General features: G+C 42.3%; 1 pseudogene; it reads right to left on the reverse strand.

Annotated features, from left to right (window-relative positions):
• Positions 1 to 438: 438 nt before the first annotated feature.
• LOC114212577 (small ribosomal subunit protein uS7 pseudogene) lies at positions 439 to 1,080 on the reverse strand (annotated as a pseudogene).
• Between the last annotated feature and the right edge of the window lie 7,838 nt (positions 1,081 to 8,918).

Below are 8,918 nucleotides of genomic sequence, written 5' to 3' on the forward strand. Positions count from 1 at the left end.
TTGGAGTTGTGGGTTCGAGCCCCGTGTTGGGCATTGAGCTTACTTTTTTCTTTTTTAAGATTTTATTTATTTATTTGACAGAGCGAGACACAGTGAGAGCAGGAACACAAGCAGGGGGAGTGGGAGAGGGAGAAGCAGGCTTCCTGCGGAGCAGGGAGCCCAGTGTGGGACTTGATCCCAGGACCCTGGGATCATGACCTGAGCTGAAGGCAGACGCTTAACAACTGAGCCACCCAGGCACCCTTGAGCTTACTTTTTTAAAAAGGCATTTATATATGCCTTTTTGCTCCTTCCAAAAATAGTTTCAAAATATTGCTTCATAGAGCCACTTTAGAAGACAGTTTGGCAGTGTCTTACCAAAGCTGAACACAGTCTTTTTTTTTTTTTTTTCTTTTTTTAAGGCTGCCCCAAAGGCAGACAGGTTTACTGAAGCCACAGCCAGGTGATCAATGGTTGGACTTGGCCACACGTTCCAGCTCGTCCTTCTTCTTGATAGCATAGGAATTGGAAGATCCCTTGGCTGCATTGATGAGCTCATCTGCTAGGCACTCAGCAATGGTCTTGATGTTCCCAAAGGCGGCCTCACGGGTACCTGTGCACAGCAGCCAGATGGCTTGATTCACACGGCGCAGGGGGGACTCGTCGACAGCCTGACGCCTCACTGTTCTGGCTCGCCCAATGCGGGTTGAGTCCTCCCGGGGACTGCTGTTAATAATTGCATTCACCAGGACCTGCAGGGGGTTCTCACCAGTGAGCAGATGGATGATCTTGAGGGCATGCTTGACAATGGGCACAGTCATGAGCTTCTTGCCATTGTTAAGGCCACGCATCATAATTAAGTTGGTGAGACGCTCGACAATGGGGCGCTGTGCCTTTCGGAAGTGCTTGGCCGCATATCGCCCTGCACTGTGGGGCAGGTACTTGGCATACTTCTCCTTCACTGCAATGTAATCCTGCAAGGAAATGTCATTGATCTGAACATCATCAGTGCTCCATTTCCCAAAGAGCTTGATGTCAGGGGTCTCCGCCACTGCAGGTGCAGCTGTCTCCCACTCGGTCATCCTGAGGGCGCAGCCGGGGCGTCCCAATCAATCAGCATGCACCATGCGCTGCCCTGGCACAGACAGGAAGACCAAAGCTAAACATAGTCTTACCATACAATCCAACAATCCAGCAATCATACCTCTAGGTATTTACTCAAATGAATTGAAAATGTACGTTCACATAAAAACTTGCACACAAATGTTTACAGCAGCTTTATTCATAATTGCTAAAAATTGGAAATAACCAAGATGTCCTGCAGCAGGTAAATGGATAAATAAACTGTGTTACATCCAAACAACAGAATATTATTTGGTGATTAAAAGAAATAAGCTATCAAGCCATGAAACAGGAAAAGACATGGAGTTACTTTAAATGCATATTGGTAAGTGAGAGAAACCAGGCTAAAAAGCCTACGTACTCTATGTTTAGGACAATATGACATTCTGAAAAAGAAAACACTGTGGAGACAGTGAAAAGATGAATGGTTTCCAGGGGTTGAGGAGCAGGGGAGAGAGAGATGAATGGCTGGAACAGGGAGGCTCTTTAGAGCAGTGAAATGACTCTCTATGATACTGTAATGGTGGATACGTGTCATTAGGCATTTGTCAAAACCCAGAGAATGTGCAACACCAAGGATGACCCTAAAGTAAACAGTGGATTTTAGCTAATAATAATGCATCCATATTGGCTTATCAATGATAACCAATGTATCACAACCATATAAAATGTCGGTAATAGGGGAAAGTGAATGCAGGAGAGACAGGGGTTTATGGGAACCATCTGTACTTTCCGTTCAATTTTTCTTTAAACCTAAAACTTCTCTAAAACATAAAGCATGAGGGAAAAAAGAAAGAGCAGACTCATTCTGTACCACTCCAAAGGATCAAACTTAGGTGCACTGAAGACCTTGCTGAAAATGAAATTTGATAAATATGGGAGTGGGCCCCTTTCATTGGTAGGATCATGCTGCAACTCTCTGTCTCCCCAGAATGATGACTGGTGGAAGAAAGTGATACTTCACTTAGGTTAGAACACTGGAGTAGACAGTATTTAAGGTTACCTGCAACTCTGATATCCCGTGATGCTACAGAAAAGTAACCACAAGTATAATGAATGCTGTATAGAATAAAGTAAGGATGACACATTTCCCCAGACTAGGGGCTAAAGAAAGCAAACAAAGCATGTGAAATGACTGTGATTCTGAGTAGCAGTCCTTGTTCAATAGTGAGGTGAGCATGAAGAATTGAGAAGTTGTGCTTTCTTGACTTTCTTTCTTTTCTGGAAATTGTATTAAGTGCGTGAGATGATGTAAGATATTGACAGCTGCAGAATCTTCCCTCCCCTCGATTTCCAAAACAGTATGATCACATAAATGTAGGTGTGTACACACATCATATAAATGACGAGTGGCCTGAGTCACGCTAATGGGTTGGCCCATTAAATGGTTAATTTGTTTTATGAAACATCCACACCAACCCTCAAAGATACTCTAGAAATCAGAGAATAAACACCCTTGGAATAAGAGCCTCTAAACTCATTTGTCCCCTATCTGGAAATTTTTACAAATCGCCTCTTTCTCCCCTCGTAAGGGAAACTACAGGCAGGTTTCGTAAACACACCTGGATAAAAGCCCCTCTGTGGTCGCTTATGTGTTCTCCTCTGTAACATTAAAAGAAATTCCAGGTTCCTGTCTGCAGAACTGCTGTTGCCAGGGAAACAGAGCCTCATCAGAATGCAGTTGCTCGAAGTCTCAGTGCCCCAGTTACTGGCTCTTTTGATTGCTGGACACACATGAATTTCTTTCTAAGAAAGTTAATTTCTTCGTTTGCATCTATTGCACAAACATATCTGTCACCTGGGTCCAGACAGAATACTGTTATCTACTTGCCTGATTAAAACTTGCTCACGGAGAGAGGGAATGCAATGTCAGAGGATGGGCCATTCCATCCTTCACAAAGAGCAGGTGGTACCAAGGGGTCCTCTCTACTCCACTTTCCTAGAAGTTCTGCAGAGACCAACAGAGCTTGAATATTTGTTTCTGTTAGCCAGGCATTCCATCTTCCGTGAGGGCATCGTAATAGTCTATGAGAAAGGTAAATTCAACATGGGCAGACTTTCCAGTTAGACCTGACACTAACGTTATCTAAATATTTAAAGCTGAGGCCACTCCTCTGAATTCCCTGGTACTCAGCTTTTATTGGAAAGTCTTCCAGAAGCAGCCTAAATTCTTATTGTAGTTTCAGGTTGCTTCCAACTCAAACAACTTACCTGAGTGATTTCTAGAAAGTATGTGAACCGATGCCGACCAGGTTTGAGCAATTTTGAGCTTGATAAATATCCAAATGAGATATTAACCCATTCGTATAACCCTGGGTCCCTATGTAGATTGATTCAGTAATCCAGCAGGCCAATATTTTTCATGCAGATATGCTTCAGAGAACCATCTCTATCCAATTTTTGTTTTCTTTTTGTTTGCTTGTTTGTTTCAATTTTTGTTTTATTGGTGATAAGTGACCTGACTTTCTTACTCATTCCATGGAGGATGATACAGCAAACATGCTAATGTGCTCATCCAAGAGAAACCTGAAATGGGGTAATTTTCAAAGTGCCTTCTTTAGGAGGGCAACAAAGATGTGGTGACTGTCTAATTATGAAGGCTCATTTCATATGCAGCATATAGTTTTTAAGTAAAAGATCTTGAAATTTTACTCTCAGGAAAGCTTCTGACTTTTCCTTATGCTGTCATTGTATTTCCCTACGTATGATAGCAATATTTCCAGAATGTTTTACTCTCTGTTTAGCATTTAGGTAAGGTACTCTATTCTTATATTTTACTTTTATTTTTTTAAAGATTTTATTTATTTATTTGAGAGAGAGAGAGAATGAGAGAGAGAACACGAGAGGGGGGAGGGTCAGAGGGAGAAGCAGACTCCCCGCTGAGCAGGGAGCCCGATGTGGGGCTCGATCCCGGGACTCCAGGATCATGACCTGACCTGAGCCGAAGGCAGTCGCTTAACCAACTGAGCCACCCAGGCGCCCCTATATTTTACTTTTAAACTAGTCCCTCAAGAGTTCTGATTTTTACTAATTACTCCCACTAACTTACCACTGCAATTCCAAAGAAAATTCCAGGGCTTTTTTTTTTTTTTTTTTTTTTTTTTAGTTTTTTCCCTGATAATGTCTTGCTTGAAAATAGCATCATTTCAAATGAAATCCACTTTATTTCATTAGGTCTAGAGGGGGCATTTACTTCCTCTCCTGATAGGCAAATTCAGATTCAGTTGGGTTCAGGTGGCCCACGTAATCAAGGGATTCGGGATGTGACCTCCTCTGAATGTATATCACATATTCTCATAGCTGGGGCCGCTTGCCAGGTCATTCAGCAGCTCCAAAATGATTGTTTAAAGCAAGACAATGTGCCTGTGTGGTAGAGTGGACAATGTAAAGCCGTAACCTAGAAGACTGACATTAAAACTTGACAGAAACATTCTTTTTGCAGTAAAATAAACAGTTTTCTCTTCTCCTAGATAAGGTGCAGTAATTTTTTTGATTAATCCATATGGTTTGTCCTCTTGCCTCGGAAACCACTAAAGACAACAGTTTTCCAACTCCCTTCCTCGAAGTTTTCATTATCAATAAATGCCTGCGGTATCAGCTGAGATTGCTTAGCCCACACATCCGGCCTGTATCTTAATTGCAGTAACTTCTTGTCACACACAGCCAACTCAGTTGATGTATGGAAACACTGGGGTTTTTTTTCTCTCCTCCCCATCCTCTCCCCCTGGACCTCCAGCCCCCTTCTCTCCATTCCCCATTCCCAACCTCACGGAGCCCGGAAAGTCTTGCAGCATTCCTGAAAAGTTACATAAGACACCAGAAGTAGATAACATTGTATGTTTTGAGTTTAAAATGCACAATGTTTATGCCTGTAGGGAAAGAATGAAAGAATGTCTTTTTCAGGAATCCTATCTGAAGTGACTGGAGTCTGAGAAGTGTTTCCCTTAGTGTAAAAATCATGTTTGAGGAGTTTGGGTGTTCTAGACTACCTAGTCAACGGCAAGTTCTTTGTTCCTTAAGAGTAAATAACCAGGACCTAAGAGTCCAGGTTATAGCCCAGCGAGGCTGAGATGTCTAAGGTCTCACTGGAGACAGGAGCAATGGAAGTAGACTCCCAGATCCAGGAGCAGTACCTTTGTGCTGAGACCCAGTCTTCTTTTAATGGTATAGAAGGACCAATGGGATGGAGGACGTGAGTCTTGGCTTGGCATGAAAGAAAAGGCAAGCCAGGTTCTCCCTTTGGCATTTGATCACCTTGTTAATGGCTAGCTTGCAGATACAGAGAGTTAGGTCTGTCCAACACCCAGAGTTTTAATCACAGCAGCCTTTCCCATCTGGCATAAGAGACGCCTTCTCTGAGAACCAAAGAGACTATGCTGCAATTCAAAAGAGGAGATCATGTAGTTGGCAAATGGGAGCGACGAAAGAAGAGGTTTCATGTGTAAACATATTTGCCCAAATCAATATGCCACGCAGAATTGGTTCTTCCGAGGCCTCCTAACCTTGCCCTTCCCTTCAGCGAGGTCAGCAGCAGCACACACACAGCCCCATGGCTGATTCCAACACACTGCAACCGTCTCCAAGGCAACAGTGATTTCAGGTCATCTCAGTGCTGCCCAATTTCCAGGAATCTTCTGGGGCGCTCTGTTCTTTGTGGTCTGGCATCGGGATAGAAAGTTTAACCTGAGCACAAGTGGAGGCTGGTTGGTTCCTACAGACTCTGCATTCTTTTCTCCGGTGGGTCGGGTTTGTGAACAAGGCTCGGCCCCACCTGTAGCGTAAATATTTTTGAAAGTCTCCTAGAGTGTAGACATGACCTCTGCCCAATGCACTTACCACCCATCTAGATAAGTAACAACAGAAGGGAAATTCAGGGAGCATCTCCACTCCTTTCCTTAGAATGGAAATGACTTGGGGAAAAGGAGTAAAGGAAGGAGAACTGTAATAATACAAAAATGTTCAGGCTAGTTTCTTCCCTCTGTCCTGCTTGGCCCCTGCTGTTGTTTCTTTGCCATACTGCTGAATTTATCTATTTTATGTTCTGTAATAAAGGTGTGCCATGGTGTGACTGGGGACTGCTGAATATGACTGAAATAAAGTGCAGCATTTACCGAGGAGTCTCCTCACGGCAATGACGCCCCTTTGTTTTATTTTACGTATTGAGGTATGATGGGCAGACAGCGAAGCTGTGCTTGTTCGATATATACATCTTGATGAGGTTGAGATAAGTATTGCCTTTGTTTTAAACATTGTCTCAGCTAGTTCCTTCTTGCATGAGTGCTTTTACCTAATGTCACTGATGATTTCATTCTTGCACGCATTCACCAGAAGCCCACAGAATCCCTGCTAAGCAGGAGACACTGTGCAAAGGGGTGCAACAGGGAAAGAGGCCATTGCAGTGCCAACTGTCAGAGTTGTGGAAAACAAGAGGAAGCGACTGCCACATCTGGATGGACAGTCCAGTGTAATGGCCTCCAAAGGACGATCCTGAATACAAAGTAGCAAAAAGACACTCAACCTGGTGAGATTATTAACTTCTCTGTGTTTCAGGTTTCCCATCTATAACATGGGGACAAAACTACTATTTCCATGGAGGTGTCTGATGAATTAGATCTGGACTTCAAGTAACTGTCTTCTGCTTGTAACTCATCCCTGGCCCAGGAAGTTCAAGGAGATGACCCCTTTGCTCGCTGAGTTGCAGTGACTCAAGATGATGAATGGGGAAGGAAGGGAAGTTGGGTTTTCTTCCTTTGTTAGGACTGACTCTCCCTGAAGCTTCCGTCACTTTGTAGGGTTACGTTAGACATGGATGGGGCAAGTCCTGCCCGGCTAGGTAGATACAAACTTCCATCAGCCAGGCCTTGGGCAAAGTATGGTTCGCCGAATCTCCAGACATTCTAGAAGGCATGAGAATGTGACCATTCAATTGTCTAGTGTTTGATGTCTGGACAGACCAAGGGCACGGAGAGCATCTTTAATTCCCATGACCAGGATGCTCTACCCCACGGCTCCATCTCAAGTTGCTATGTCTCAACACAGTAGCTCACACAGAGGAAGATCTCTGGATGGGGACTTGGATTTTAATTGTTTGCCATCCTAATGAATCAAAGGATCGAAGATGGTTAAACTCTTTCAAAGACATTATCATCAGCTGTGAGAAACTGCCATATTGAAAATAAAATTGTCATTTGACCTGGAAGATCGCAGTAGGATGAAGAGGTTTGGGAAGGTGGCATTTGGTAGGTGATGCCTTTTACCTAAGAGATAGATCTACAACACATCACCACTTCTGTGACATCCAAATAACAGACACTAAAGAAACTCTTAAGTGAAAAAAGTCATGCTCAGTGTGATACCAAAGAGCCCAAATCCAGGGAAATAGGGTGATATAAGTAAAATAAGCATGTACACACACCCAAAGGAAACTTATAACTCTTCACAATCACCTCATGAAATAGATGTTATCCCCATTTTACGGATGAGGAAACTAAGGCCTAAAAAGGTGAAGGGATTTGTACAAGGTCATCCCAAATCACCTTTCTCTAGCTTTAAAACCTGAACACTCAATACTGTGATATTTCTTCATGTCAGAGATTTACTTACATCAAATGCACCACTTCCAAAAAGGGGAGACATCCAAGGCTATTCATGGCCCTGCAGCCTTAACCATAATATAATATTATCTAATTTTTTTTAAAAAAATAAATCATCCCCTAGGGCAAAGGCTGGAAAACGATAGTCCATGATCCAAATCCAGTCCTCTGGATTTTATAAATAAAATTTTATTGGAATACACTCACGCCTTTATGTACTCTCCATGGTTACATTCAAGCTACAATGATGGAGGAAAGTAGCTACAACAGAAACCCTATGCTCCACAAAACTGAAAATACCTACTGTCTGGTCCTTTACAGATTCACATAAAAGGGTTAGTATAAAATGAATCCATCTGCCTATGTATTATACTCAATATTTTACAGTGTTCATAACATTAACTGTGAGACTTCTTGCGACTTCTTAGTGTGTCAAATAAATCATAAAAGACTCAAGGCTACTTGATGCAGTTTTAGGGTTAGGTATATTTTATACCACTCAAATCCACTTCAGGTAAACTTAGTATAATTCTCTTAGGCAAAACATCCTAGCCCCCAGTCATCCTGGATAAATAAAATCTTGACCTGAAAGTACTCTACAGTCTCTAGCCTACAACTCAAATTGCTACAGTAAAAGCTACATATTAGTTGTGTACTCAGCAAATTAATTCATATTAAAACGTGGTTTAGATGTTAATTTTGCTTTACCACCCCCCACTTATACAATTTGAGTTCTGTTGTTTGCTGTGGTTTTATAAGCCATGTATCTTTCCTTCTTAGCTTACGAGCGCTTGCATTCTTCCGCATCTAAATCTTCAAACAACCATACAATGAGTAAAAGACAATTGTTCCTGTCTTTTCTATTTTTCTTTTTCTACTGATTCATTTGCATTAGCTTGCAAACATGTTTTTATTTTCTCTCATATTAAAAAAAAGTAAAAAATCTTTCTCTTGACCAAACTTCCCCCCTGTGGTCCTGCTTATTAAGTTTCCTTAAAGTATAACTCCTTCAGAACTTTCTTCAATTTCTCCTCTTTCTTCCCTTTCAAACTTCTCCAAGCAAGGCTTTCGTCCTCCTCACTCCCACTCCAGCTACTAGCAGTCAGCAATGACCTTGTTGTTAAACCCCTACTCAACTCTCAATCCTCATGCCACCTGACTTACAACCGGCAGCAGCTGATGTATTTGCTTGCTCTATTCTCCACTGTAAAATTTTTCATTGAT

This window comes from Eumetopias jubatus, unplaced genomic scaffold (assembly GCF_037043125.1).
Source record: "Eumetopias jubatus isolate StellerSeaLion01/CBP00866 unplaced genomic scaffold, mEumJub1_p1.0 scaffold_6, whole genome shotgun sequence".
NCBI lineage: Eukaryota > Metazoa > Chordata > Mammalia > Carnivora > Otariidae > Eumetopias > Eumetopias jubatus.